The sequence below is a fragment of the Triticum urartu genome, chromosome 5 (assembly GCF_003073215.2).
Source record: "Triticum urartu cultivar G1812 chromosome 5, Tu2.1, whole genome shotgun sequence".
Taxonomy (NCBI): domain Eukaryota; kingdom Viridiplantae; phylum Streptophyta; class Magnoliopsida; order Poales; family Poaceae; genus Triticum; species Triticum urartu.
Window position 1 is genome coordinate 306144618 of NC_053026.1, and position 15547 is coordinate 306160164.

The following is a 15547-nucleotide window of genomic DNA, read 5'->3' on the forward strand; positions in this document are numbered from 1 at the left end:
GCTTTTTTCGTATTCACTTCTTCCCAGTCATCGAAAGAGAGCTTCTCTAGGACATAATGTCTTGCATATAGCAAGGGATACACTAGTTGAATTATAAAAAACAGATATTACGTGTTAAAGCAAAAATCTTAAGCCATGCTTAATTAAGAAGAAATTTGTGCCAATGAAGTTACATACCGTAAAATATTCAGAGACCTCCTTAAGCATGAGAGAGAGGCACCTATCATTTTCTAAGTGAGGATTGTCGCACATACCCCTGTCGTTGGAACAGTCATCACACTCGAGGATCCTATCGCTGCCATCCATTTGATGTGCTCATATTTGTAAGATTAAAAAATGGACGGCAAATAATAGAAAGTCCACGCAAAGATCACTATTCAGCATGGGTTGATGTTCGGTCTGTCGAGTCTCCCCTGAATAACTCTCATCTCTCAAGTGGTGGTGTATATGGTGGGCACTTCCTCACTGATATTTCGACCATCGATGATGGTCGCTTCTTTTTCCCCGAGTGCATTACCAAAAAGTCTAGCACAAGGAGAAGAAGGAAAAGCGACCCCCACGACAGTAGTCGGGACCCTTCCCTCAAGAACATCGATCTACACTAATACTAATAATGTTGGTGCATATATGATGGACACTCCCTCAATCATATTTTGACCGTCAGTGATGGTTGCTACTCCTCCTTTCCCTAGTTCATTATCAAAAGGTCTAGCATAAGGAAAAGAAGAAGAAGCGACCCCCACAACAACAGCCGAGATCCTTCCTCCAAGAACATCAATCTATCACACAGGGAGCCCCATTAGACCGAAAGTCAACCCTAAGCATAGATCAACATTACATATAACAAAATGCACAGAAAACAAATGGACCATCATTTTTCATACATGTGGCAGCGTTTTCATAGATCATCATTTTTTGCTGCCATGCCAGTGTTTTCTTTCTTTCATCGTTTTCCTAGTATGGGTACTCCTATCCATACTAGAACTACTCCTAGTTCTCCTAGGGTAGGGAACTTTCCAAAATCCATGAAAAATTTCGGCATGACCTTTGCTAAAGTAGAACATAATGAGCGCTTGAAACTTTTCAGAACGAAAATGAATCAACGTTCCGGCAAAAGATAGGCCACTCGAAGGTGTTCCCTGCAAAATCATGTATCATGGGACTTGTCTTTCTTTGAAAGTCAACATAGCATACAAAACAAAAAGCACTCCAGACTTGTTACTTCTGACTTGCCACTTGCCTAGATTAGTAAAGTTTCTAGCAAAACATAGGAACTCATGCATCGCTACACCATTGACCACACACATTCATCGCTATAACATCCCGGCCCGGCCGAACCGTGATTTCTTTATTGGCACACCAAAGCTCACTTCGACTTGGTGGTAGCCGACAGTACCCATGGATGCAACATAACCTACCTACCTAACGACCGACCTACCGAATCGCACCTTGGGCACTTTTTTTTACCGAATTGTACGCACTAGTGTATGAAGTATATGTACTCTATTCAACCTCGCATATTTTGGTAGTTCTTTCTTCCATGGTCATGTTTAGCAATGAATTCACATGTTATGTCACATATAATACTACTACATGCCAACATTAAAAAAAAATCAATACTACAAGCCAACATTTGAAAAAAAAATCAATACTACAAGCCAACATTTGAAAAAAAAATCAATACTACAAGCCAACATTTGAAAAAAAATCAATACTACAAGCCAACATTTGAAAAAAAGTGAAGCTGTTGTGGCACCGGCTCAGAGAAACCGGAACACCCCGTATTCCAGCCTAGAGATCAAGTCTTCTCGAATACGGCATTGTTTGGTATAGAAAAAATCAGCTCTTATTACAAAGGATAATGGTACAAGGGTCTAATGGAACAAAGGATCACATCAGCACGACGACCCTACACTTGCTAAGGTAGCTTTATACTAGCAGTGGAACAACTCGTAGCAGCGGAAAATTCCTAGCAGCGAAACAACGACGACGGTGCTGAACTCCACTCCGCATGGACTTTGGCTGGGACACGATCTAGTTCAGAAGCTCGGTATCCTCGACAAGTAATCAATCTCGACATCACCTGCAATCTGTCATGACACGCCGGGTAAGTACTTTGAATGTACTCACAAGCTCACAACAACCAAAAGCATCAAGGTAAAACAACAACATAGCATTTAACAGGTTAACTTAATTAACAACTATGGTGAGGAAGCATCTATTAAGCATGATAAGGAACTACTAGAATACTGATAAACCAAAATTTCGGATCTTCAAGAACCATCTCACTCTTGGCTATCCGGCCAGACAATATGTCACCTTGATCACCTCATGATCAAAACCTCCTCATGATCACCGTGTGATCACAACTCAAACTGAATGATCATCCTCAAGATCATCCCCACTTCAACATCGGCATCCTGCCAAACTATTACTTGCTCACATAACAACATATAAATCACCTAATAAGTCATTCCGTCATTGTGAGTGTTGATCCAGCAGTGTGACCTAGTACGAACCGTGTCCATGACCGAGGATGCGACTATCGATAGTTTATACACACTCTGCAGAGGTTAGTACACTGTACCCACACCACAGAACCCATGGCCTCGTGCTCCCATTCGGGTGGACCAACGGCGTTCCGATAAAACCAATCTATTGCATGACACTCTCCTAGCCACTCCGACAAACTACCATTTGGGCTCAGTCATGGGTGGCCCCGGATGCCACTCTGGACATCAAATGGCCACCGTCATGGCAAAACAAAACAAAAATGGTCCCAAACAGGGACAAAGGCGCCTAAAACAACTCGGGCACACAAGGCTAACACTATTAGTGAAAACCTTATACACAGAATCTTAGCAGCAGCGCGGTCTAAAAACAGACGCTACTGCTAATTAGCAGCAACGAGCTTTAGAAAAGAGCGCTGCTAATGACTGAGTAGCAGTAGCGCTCTAGGTGAAAAGAGCGCTACTACTATAATTGCCACGGTGTTGCCTCCAGGAAAGATATAGTAGTAGCGCCCTTCCCGTGGACGCGCTACTGCTAAAGAACTTAGTAGCAGCGGTTTTGCTCAAAACTCGCTGCTGCTAAGTATGACCGCAACTAATTAAGTTTAGTCCCACACTGCTAAGCGAACAAGGTGTTTACCACCTTAAATATGTTGCTTCTCAACCTATCTCGAGCACTTGGTCTTCATTGAACTATATGTGTATGATTTGTGGTTGCAATATGAATCCTCGCCTGTACCTATACAGGTACAGTGAGGATTCATGTTGACTATTTAGATTATACACAAAAAGATCAATGATGACCAATGTATATTTTTGATATTTTTACTAAACAAAAGAAATAACTGCTTCCGTTAGCAGTAGCGGTTTTCCCCAAAACGCGTTGTAGATAAGTTAGCTATAGCGCGTCTTCTGTACGTGCGCTACTGCTAGTTCGAGTTAACCACCCCCTCGCATCAAAATTTTGCTAAGTCCTCCTCCCCCCCACCGGCCTGTTCCCCTACTCCCTGTCGCCGCCGCCCGAGCCCGAGCGCGCCTGCGCCCTCACCGCCGCCGCCGCCACCCTCCCTCAACCTCACCGCCGCCGCTCTCGACCACACTGTCGCCGCCCTCGACCTCACCGCCGCCGCCCTCGACCGAGCCCGCCGCCCTCCCGATCCCGTGCCCGCCCTCGCCGCCCCTCCGTCGCCGAGCACCTCCCCGCCACCGTCTCTCCCTCTGTAAGCCCCCCACCCTCCCCAACCCCCTCTCTCTTTGCTTAGTTAGTAGATGATTTTAGTAGTAGTAGATGTTAATTTAGGGTTCATAGATAATGATTTTTAGAAGTAGTGGATATTAGTTACTAGTAGTGATGGTAAACTAGTTGTATAATTAGCAGTAGTACATGTTAATTAGTAGTAGATGTAGTAGTTAGATGTTAATTAGTAGTAGTAGATGTGCTAGTTTCTTTCTACTTATAGTAAGTTTATATTTAGTAAGAACTAGTTGAATTAATAGAACTAGTTTAGTTTTAGTTGAACTAGTTAAGTTTTAGTTGAACTAGTATAGTAAGTAAATTAATAACTAGTTGAACTACTTCATTTTTAGAAAGAACTAGTTTTTTTTCTTTTTATACTAAGTTTATATTTAGTAAGAACTAGTTGAATTAATAGAACTAGTTGAACATGCCATATTTGGTGTTATTTTTTAGTTTAAGCAATTATTTCATGTTTTGGTTACACCTTCAAGTGGCCTATGTTTTGTCAGAGTGTTGATTAATTTCCGTTCCGGCAAATTTCAGGCGCTCAATATGTCCTTTTTTAGCAAAGGTCATACCGGATTTTTCCGTGAATTCTGGCATGACTTGTGCTAGAATATGTACAAGTTTAATCTTTGAATTATGAACGCAGGAAATGTCGTACTCGGACGACGACAGTCTCCCGGGGGAGTGCAGTTGGTGCCACGATGATCGAGGTATGTGCGACAGGTTCGTTCAGCTAGATGAAGATCGGCGCTTCAGCATTAAGCTCGAGGAGACCTTCGATGTTGAAACGGTACGCAACAACGACAAGTGTTTTTTTCGTAATTAAGCATGACTTCAACTATTTCAACGTCTAATTTTCATCTTTTACAATTCGACTAGCTTATCCCATGCCATGCAAGACGCTATGTCTTGGAGAGGATGGGTTTTGAAGACCATGAAAATTTTCAAACAAAGAAAATACACCTAAGGACCCATCATGATATCGATTTTGAAGTAAATCTGTACAATTCTCAGAGCGTAACCCATTTTGGTTGCCAAAATTGGGAAGCACTTTGCAAAATGTATGGTTTTTATGAGGGTATGATTGTCAGCATGGATCTTGGTGATCCTGACATCGAGCAAGACAATATGGACATTTGGGTCCTTGTTGATACGCTTCCGATTCTACCGCAATGTGAGTTTCTCAAATATAGTTATTAACTAATTTATATTGTTTATTTCAAAATAGTTGACAGCTTATTTCCATTGACAGCTTATTTTGAATCTTCAAAGAATGTGCAGAAGATGGTAGACAAAACCCACTACATTGATGGCTCTGAATTAACTTATAAGAAGAAAAATCATCTGATTGCTTATTGTACTTTTTTTGAGAATTACAATACCTATTATCGAACTCCTCCAAATTATGGTGAATACGTGCCACTAGTGCACGTGTTGAACCATGATAACTTCTATGGAGATACCCTGGTAAGATATTTTACTATTAAGACATCCGTGCATCTTTTGCATACTTCTAAAACTAGTACATCATTGCTAACTACGAAGTTATTACTATGTTTTTCAACAGAAAATCCCGATGGATTGTGTGCCTCATCTGATGTATTACAATGGTCGCCTTGAAGTTCTGAACCTACAGCCAGGTCATCCTACGGATCTCACCTGTGCATATCGAATTTCTGAAACCGGTGAACACATGCTAATCAAAGAGTGGAAATTTTTTTTGGACATTCGTAAGGAGGTTCTTGGAAGCAACATTAAGTGAAAGGCAAGAATTGGAGACAGGATAATCTGCATTCTCCATAATGGAGAGCGAGGGGCTATCTTGTTTTTTGCTATTTTACCTTAGAGAATATAGTAGGTCCTAAGAGAATGTAGTAGGTCCTATGAGGTACAATATGTTTATTATGTGATACAATGTGTTAGAGTTGAAGATGTGAGGAGTACTTGTGATTACGACTAGTGACCAATGATATGATGATGATGATGATAAGTTGTTAATGATATGATGATGATGATATTTATTATATCATTGGGTGAAAGAACCGCAGATTAGTTTCAAGTGGATGTCCGTCCACTTGAAACTAGTCCACACGGTTCTTTCACCCCGTGATGTAATAACTCATTATGATGTAAAAACAATTTGTAAATTCCTGTTGTATGAAAATTTGTGTAAAGGTGTACGAATACAACATGAAATAAAAAAGAAATAAAATATGAAATAATAGTAGCAGCGCGGGCAGAGAGAAGCGCTACTACTAATTACCAGCAGCGCTCCTCCTGGAACTCGCTTCTACTAAGTCGATTTAGCTGTAGCGTGGGTGGAGGCACGCTACTGCTATTCGTTAGCTATAGCGCCTTATCAGTAGCGCACCACCCCGCGCTACTGATAGGTCTAAAACCCGCGCTGCTGCTAGCCTTTTCCCTAATAGTGTAATGGCCGCCCACCTGATAAGGGTAGCGTGTGCACATAACCTTCCCTAGTTGGAGGCACCAACGAGATGCATGACAATAGACCGCATTAGGGCCTTCCCATAAAGGAAAATTTGGTTGCACTGGAAAAATCCGGTTCAGTGGCACCTAACCAACGAAATGATGGAATTTGTCCCCAAGGTATATCGGTGATAACTGATACTCCAATATCATATAATAACTTGTGATCTAAGTCATAGCAATATCCACCGAATACTCTATGGAACAATATAGTTGCAACAATATAAACTCCAAAGGTAGCTAATATCATGAATCCAAGTATAATGATGCTCCTAAACCAATATCAATATATATCAAGATATTAACCTAAGATCCACATGTTAGCATCAAATCCAAAATAATACTCCCAAGCATAATATCAAATACTATCATGATGAAAATAATAATGGCCACTAATAATCCAATGGCAACATGTTATCCTCAGTATGCAAAACATCAGTCATAGAAATCCAAGCATCATCATGGCAATAACCAGATCAAATATCACCCCAAGAAATGCCATGAACAAATCATATGTAGCTAATGCAAATTTTAAGCAAGTTTAAATAAATAAACCATGCCATTGCATTGCAGTCATGCAAATGGAGGGTGTGGCTTGCCTGGGATGGATGGATTCGCCGGGAAGAAATGTGAGGAACTCGCGGAAAGAATTGCCGGAAAAGATTCTCTCTCGGAGGAGCTGAATAAAGGGCAGGGGCAAAATGGTCATTTTAAAATATTACAACATGGTGAAAATGATACCATCAAAACGGGCTCAACGGATAGAGATCATGGGATTTGGAATCACCCGAGTCGGAGTTGTGAGTGAAAAGATATAAGGGTTTTTCTGCCAGGGACCTTTCTGTAAAATATATCCACAAACAAGTCCCTAACTGGAAAACAGAATGCATTTGGCGAAATACGCTTTTGAGAATAAGAAAGCGCATTCCGGCCTCAGGTCACGCCATTTTATGCATTCGGTAAGGAAAGCCTACTGTGGTGAGTACGTTTCCACTTAACCACGTCAGCGGGCCGGGTCACAATCTGTCTGGCTGACTGGTTGGGGTCGCGAGGAGGTGGGGCCTGCCTGGCCTGGCTACTTCTTCAACCTCCCGCTCGCCCATGTGGAACAAAGCACAGGGCCGGCGAAGGCGCCCGTCCTGGCAGCTCCGGCCATCCCCGATGGAGCTCGGACCACCGGCGGAATCGGGAGGACGAGGCGCATCCGTTTAGGTATGGCTCGGGCCTCGGGGAGGTCGACGATGAGTGCCCCCACGAGCACGGCGGAGACCAGCAATGGGCGAGCTTGGGCTTGGAGGCACAACACACCGGAGGAGGAGGAGAGGTACTGGGGTGACTTTAGGGTGGTGGTGGGAGGAGGGGGAGCCGGGCTCGACTTCGACTAAATTTAGCCTGCGGTGGCCTTGCTGGCAATGGAGGGTGAGGAGAGTTCCTGGAGTTCGGGGAAGAGGCCGGGGAGGGCTAGAGGAGGAGGGTGAAGCGGATGGTGAGCTCGCGAGGGTCGAGTGTGATACGTTGATACCGAAGGAAATATGCCCTAGAGGCAATAATAAAGTTGTTAGTTATATTTCCTTATATCGTGATAAATGTTTATTATTCATTCTAGAATTGTATTAACCGTAAACTTAGTACATGTGTGAATACATAGACAAATAGAATGTCACTAGTATGCCTCTACTTGACTAGCTCGTTGAATCAATGATGGTTATGTTTCCTAACCATAGACATGAGTTGTCATTTGATTAACAGGATCACTTCATTAGAGAATGATGTGATTGACTTGACCCATCCGTTAGCTTAGCATGATGATCGTTTAGTTTGTTGCTATTGCTTTCTCCATAACTTATACTCGTTCCTATGACTATGAGATCATGCAACTCCCGAATACCGGAGGAACACTTTGTGTGCTACCAAACATCACAACATAACTGGGTGATTATAAAGGTGCTCTACAGGTGTCTCCGATGGTGTTTGTTGAGTTGGCATAGATCGAGATTAGGATTTGTCACTCCGATTGTCCGAGAGGTATCTTTGGGCCCTCTCGGTAATACACATCAATATAAGCCTTGCAAGCAATGTGACTAATGAGTTAGTTGCGGGATGATGCATTACGGGACAAGTAAAGAGACTTGTCGGTAACGAGATTGAACTAGGTATTGAGATACCAATGATCAAATCTCGGGCAAGTAACATACCGATGATAAAGGGAACAACGTATATCGTTATGCGGTTTGACCGATAAAGATCTCCGTAGAATACATGGGAGCCAATATGAACATCTAGGTTCCGCTATTGGTTATTGACCGGAGATGTGTCTCGGTCATGTCTACATAGTTCTCGAACCCGTAGGGTCCGCACGCTTAACGTTCGGTGACGATCGATATTCTGAGTTTATGTGTTTTGATGTACTAAAGGTAGTTTGTGAAGGAAATATGCCCTAGAGGCAATAATAAAGTTGTTATTTATATTTCCTTATATCATGATAAATGTTTATTATTCATGCTAGAATTGTATTAACAGGAAACTTAGTACATGTGTGAATACATAGACAAACAAAGTGTCACTAGTATGCCTCTACTTGACTAGCTCGTTGAATCAAAGATGGTTAAGTTTCCTAACCATAGACATGAGTTGTCATTTGATTAACGGGATCACATCATTACAGAATGATGTGATTGACTTGACCCATTCCGTTAGCTTAGCACTTGATCGTTTAGTATATTGCTATTTCTTCCTTCATGACTTATACAAGTTCCTATGACTATGAGATTATGCAACTCCCGAATACCGGAGGAACACTTTGTGTGCTACCAAATGTCACAACATTACTGGGTGATTATAAAGGTGCTCTACAGGTGTCTCCGATGGTACTTGTTGATTTGGCATAGATCGAGATTAGGATTTGTCACTCCAATTGTCGGAGAGGTATCTCTGGGCCCTCTCGGTAATTCACATCACTATAAGCCTTGCAAGCAATGCAACTAATGAGTTAGTTGCGGGATGATGTATTACGGAACGAGTAAATAGACTTGCCGGTAACGAGATTGAACTGGGTATTGAGATACCGACGATCGAATCTCGGGCAAGTAACATACCGATGACAAAAGAAACAACGTATGTTGTTATGCGGTTTGACCGATAAAGATCTTCGTAGAACATGTAGGAACCAATATGAGCATCCATGTTCCGCTATTGGCTATTGACCGGAGATGAGTCTCGGTCATGTCTACATAATTCTCGAACCCGTAGGGTCCGCACGCTTAACGTTTGGTGACGATTGGTATTATGAGTTTATGTGTTTTGATGTACCGAAGGTAGTTCGGAGTCCCAGATGTGATCACGGACATGACGAGGAGTCTCGAAATGGTCGATACATAAAGATTGATATATTGGACGACTACATTCGGACACCAGAAGGATTTTGGGTGATCTCGGAGAAAACCGGAGTGCCGGAGGGGTTACCAGAACCCCCCGGGGACTAATGGGCCTTAATGGTCCCTAGTGGAGAGAGAGAGGGGCCGGCCAGGGCAGGCCGCGCGCCCCCTCCCCTTGAGTCCGAATAGGACAAGGAAGGGGGGCCCTTGCCTTTCCCCTCTCCCACTCCTTCCTTCCCCCTCCTAGTGGGACTAGGAAAGGGGACTCCTACTCCCACTAGGAGGAGGACTCCTCCTCTTGGCGTGCCCTCCTAGGGCCGGCCGGCCTCCCCCTTGCTCCTTTATATACGGGTGCAAGGGGGCACCCCATGACACACAAGTTGATCATTGATCTTTTAGCCGTGTGCGGTGCCCCCCTCCACCATAATGCACCTCGGTCATATCGTAGTGGTGCTTAGGCGAAGCCCTGCGTCGATAGCTTCATCAACACTGTCATCACGCCGCCGTGCTGACGGAACTATCCCTCGAAGCTCTACTGTATCGTGAGTTCGTGGGACGTCACCGAGCTGAACGTGTGCAGATCGCGGAGGTGCCGTACGTTCGGTACTAGGATCGGTCGATCGTGAAGACGTACGACTACATCAATCGTGTTGTCATAACGCATCCACTTACGGTCTACGAGGGTACGTGGACGACACTCTCCCCTCTTGTTGCTATGCATCACCATGATCTTGCATGTGCGTAGGATTTTCTTGAAATTACTGCGTTCCCCAACAGTGGCATCAGAGCCAGGTTTATGCATAGATGTCATATGCACGAGTAGAACACAAAGGAGTTGTGGGCATGGATATATACATATTGCTTGTCGTCACTAGTTGATTCTTGATTCAGCGGCATTGTTGGATGAAGCGGCCCACACCGACATTACGCGTACGCTTACGCGAGACTGGTTCTACCGATGTGCTTCGCACATAGGTGGCTAGTGGGTGTCTATTTCTCCAGCTTTAGTTGAATCGGATTCAATGAACGTGGTTCTTTCTGAAGATCAAAAAGCAATCACTATACCACGTTGTGGTTTTTGATGCGTAGGTAAGAACGGTTCTTGCTCAGCCCATAGCAGCCACGTAAAACTTGCAACAAAAAAGTAGAGGACGTCTAACTTGTTTTTGCAAGGCATGTTGTGATGTGATATGGTCAAGACATGATGCTAAATTTTATTGTATGAGATGATCATGTTTTGTAACACAGTTATCGGCAACTGGCAGGAGCCATATGGTTGTCGCTTTATTGTATGAAATGCAATCGCCATGTAATTACTTTACTTTATCACTAAGCGGTAGCGATAGTCGTGGAGGCAATAGCTGGCGTGACGACAATGATGCTTCAATGGAGATCAAGGTGTCAAGCCGGTGACGATGGTGATCATGACGGTGCTTTGGAGATGGAGATCAAAGGCACAAGATGATGATGGCCATATCATATCACTTATATTGATTGCATGTGATGTTTATCTTTTATGCATCTTATTTTGCTTAGATCGGCGGTAGCATTATAAGATGATCTCTCACTAAATTTTAAGGTATAAGTGTTCTCCCTGAGTATGCACCGTTGCGAAAGTTCCTTGTGCCGAGACACCACGTGATGATCGGGTGTGATAAGCTCTACGTTCACATACAACGGGTGCAAGCCAGTTTTGCACACGCAGAATATTCGGGTTAAACTTGACGAGCCTAGCATATGCAGAGATGGCCTCGGAAACTGGAGACCAAAAGGTCGAGCGTGAATCATATAGTAGATATGATCAACATAGTGATGTTCACCATTGAAAACTACTCCATCTCACGTGATGATCGGACATGGTTTAGTTAATGTGGATCACGTGATCACTTAGATGATTAGAGGGATGTCTATCTAAGTGGGAGTTCTTAAATTAATTTGATTAATTGAACTTTAATTTATCGTGAACTTAGTACCTGGTAGTATTTTGCATGTCTATGTTGTTGTAGATAGATGGCCCGTGCTGTTGTTCCGTTGAATTTTAATGCGTTCCTTGAGAAAGCAAAGTTGAAATATGATGGTAGCAATTACACGGACTGGGTTCGTAAATTGAGGATTATTCTCATTGTTGCACAGAACAATTACGTCCTAGAAGCACCGCTAGGTGCCAAACCTGTTGCAGGAGCAACGCCAGATGTTATGAACGTCTAGCAGAGCAAAGCTGATGACTAGTCGATAGTTCAGTGTGCCATGCTTTACGGCTTAGAACCGAGACTTCAACGATGTTTTGAACGTCATGGAGCATATGAGATGCTCCAGGAGTTGAAGTTAATATTTCAAGCAAATGCCCGGATTGAGAGATATGAAGTCTCCAATAAGTTCTACAGCTGCAAGATGGAGGAGAATAGTTCTATCAGTGAACATATACTCAAAATGTCTAGGTATAATAATCATTTGATTCAACTGGGAGTTAATCTTCTGGATGATAGTGACATTGACAAAATTCTTCAATCACTACCACCAAGCTACAAGAGCTTCGTGATGAACTATAATATGCAAGGGATGGATAAGACTATTCCCGAGCTCTTCCTGATGCTAAAAACTGCGGAGGTAGAAATCAAGAAGGAGCATCAAGTGTTGATGGTCAACAAGACCACCAGTTTCAATAAAAAGGGTAAAGGGAAGAAGGGGAACTTCAAGAAGAACAGCAAGCAAGTTGTTGCTCAAGTGAATAAGCCCAAGTCTGGACATAAGCCTGAGACTGAGTGCTTCTACTGCAAAGGGACTGGTCACCAGAAGCGGAACTGCCCAAGTATTTGGTGGATAAGAAGGATGGCAAGGGGAACAAAGGTATATGTGATATACATGTTATTGATGTGTACCTTACTAATGCTCACAGTAGCACCTGGGTATTTGATACTGGTTCTGTTGCTAATATCTGCAACTCGAAACAGGGACTACGGATTAAGCGAAGATTGGCTAAGGACGAGGTGACGATGCGCGTGGGAAATGGTTCCAAAGTCGATGTGATCGCGGTCGGCACGCTACCTCTACATCTACCTTCAAGATTAGTTTTAGACCTAAATAATTGTTATTTGGTGCCAACGTTGAGCATGAACATTATATCTGGATCTTGTTTGATGCGAGACGGTTATTCATTTAAATATGAGAATAATGGTTGTTCTATTTATATGAGTAATATCTTTTATGGTCATGCACCCTTGAAGAGTGGTCTATTTTCGATGAATCTCGATAGTAGTGATACACATATTCATAATATTGAAGCCAAAAGATGCAGAGTTGATAATGATAGTGCAATTTATTTGTGGCATTACTGTTTAGGTCATATTGGTGTAAAGCGCATGAAGAAACTCCATTCTGATGGACTTTTGGAATCACTTGATTATGAATCACTTGGTACTTGCGAACCATGCCTCATGGGCAAGATGACTAAAACGCCATTCTCCAGAACAATGGAGCAAGCAACAGATTTGTTGGACATCATACATACTGATGTATGTGGTCCGATGAATATTAAGGCTCGCGACAGGTATCATTATTTTCTGATCTTCACAGATGATTTGAGCAGATATGAGTATATCTACTTGATGAAACACAAGTCTGAAACATTTGAAAAATTCAAAGAATTTCAGAGTGAAGTGGAGAATCATCGTAACAAGAAAATAAAGTTTCTATGATCTGATCGTGGAGGAGAATATTTGAGTTACGTGTTTGGTCTTCATTTGAAACAATGCGGAATAGTTTTGCAACTCACGCCACCCAGAACACCACAGGGTAATGGTGTGTCTGAACGTCGTAATCATACTTTACTAGATATGGTGCGATCTATGATGTCCCTTACTGATTTACCGCTATCATTTTGGGGTTATGCTTCAGAGACGGCTACATTCACATTAAATAGGGTACCATCTAAATCCATTGAGACGACACCTTATGAACTGTGGTTTGGCAAGAAACCCAAGTTGTCGTTTCTTGAAGTTTGGGGCTGCGATGCTTATGTGAATAAGCTTCAACCTAATAATCTCGAACCCAAATCGGAGAAATGTGTCTTCATAGAATACCCAAAGGAGACTGTTGGGTACACCTTCTATCACATATCCGAAGGCAAGATATTCGTTGCTAAGAATGGATCCTTTCTAGAGAAGGAGTTTCTCTCGAAAGAAGTGAGTGGAAGGAAAGTAGAACTTGATGAGGTAATTGTACCTGCTCCCTTATTGGAAAGTAGTTCATCACTGAAATCAGTTCTAGTGATTCCTACACCATTAAGTGAGGAAGCTAATGATGATGATCATGAAACTTCTGATCAAGTTACTACCGAACCTCGTAGGTCAACTAGAGTAAGATCCGCACTAGAGTGGTATGGTAATCCTGTTCTGGAGGTCATGTTACTTGATCATAAGGAACCTACGAACTATGGGGAAGCGATGATGAGCCCAGATTCCGCAAAATGGCTTGAGGCCATGAAATCTGAGATGGGATCCATGTATGAGAACAAAGTGTAGACTTTGGTTGACTTGCCCGATGATCGGCAGGCCATAGATAATAAATGGATCTTCAAGAAGAAGACTGACGCTGACGGTAATGTTACTGTCTACAAAGCTCGACTTGTTGCAAAAGGTTTTCGACAAGTTCAACGAGTTGACTACGATGAGACCTTCTCACCCGTAGCGATGCTTAAGTCCGTTCGAATCATGTTAGCAATTGCCGCATTTTATGATTATGAAATTTGGCAAATGGATGTCAAAACTGCATTCCTTAATGGATATCTTAAAGAAGAGTTGTATATGATGCAATCGGAAGGTTTTGTCGACCCAAAAGGTGCTAACAAAGTGTGGAAGATCCAGCGATCCATTTATGAACTGGTGCAAGCCTCTCGGAGTTGGAATATACGCTTTGATAGTGTGATCAAAGCATATGGTTTTATACAGACTTTTGGAGAAGCCTATATTTACAAGAAAGTGAGTGGGAGCTCTGTAGTATTTCTGATATTATATGTAGATGACATATTGTTGATCGAAAATGATACTGAATTTCTGAATAGCATAAAAGGATATTTGAATACGAATTTTTCAATGAAATACGTCGGTGAAGCTGCTTATATATTAGGCATCAAGATCTATAGAGATAGATTAAGACACTTAATTGGACTTTCACAAAGCACATACCTTGATAAAGTTTTGAAGAAGTTCAAAATGGATCAAGCAAAGAAAGGGTTCTTGCCTATTTTACAAGGTGTGAAGTTGAGTCAGACTCAATGCCCGACCACTGCAGAAGATAGAGAGAAAATGAAAGGTGTTCCCTATGCTTCAGCCATAGGCTCTATCATGTATGCAATGTTGTGTACCAGACCTGATGTGTGCCTTTCTATCCGTTTAGCAGGGAGGTACCAAAGTAATCCAGGAGTGGATCACTGGACAGCGGTCAAGAACATCCTGAAATACCTGAAAAGGATTAAGGATATGTTTCTCGTATATGGAGGTGACAAAGAGGTCGTCGTAAACGGTTACGTCGATGCAAGCTTTGACACTGATCCGGATGACTCTAAGTCACAAACCAGATACGTGTTTTTATTAAATGGTGGAGTTGTTAGTTGGTGCAGTTCCAAGCAGAGCGTCATGGCAGGATCTACGTGTGAAGCGGAGTACATAGCTGCTTCAGAAGCAACAACTGAAGGAGTCTGGATGAAGGAGTTCATATCCGATCTAGGTGTCATACCTAGTGCATCGGGTGTAATGAAAATCTTGTGTGACAATACTGGTACAATTGCCTTGGCAAAGGAATCCAGATTTCACCAGAGAACCAAGCACATCAAGAGACGCTTCAATTCCATCCGCGATCAAGTCAAGGAGGGAGACATAGAGATTTTCAAGATACATACAGATCTGAATGTTGTAGACCCGTTGACTAAGCCT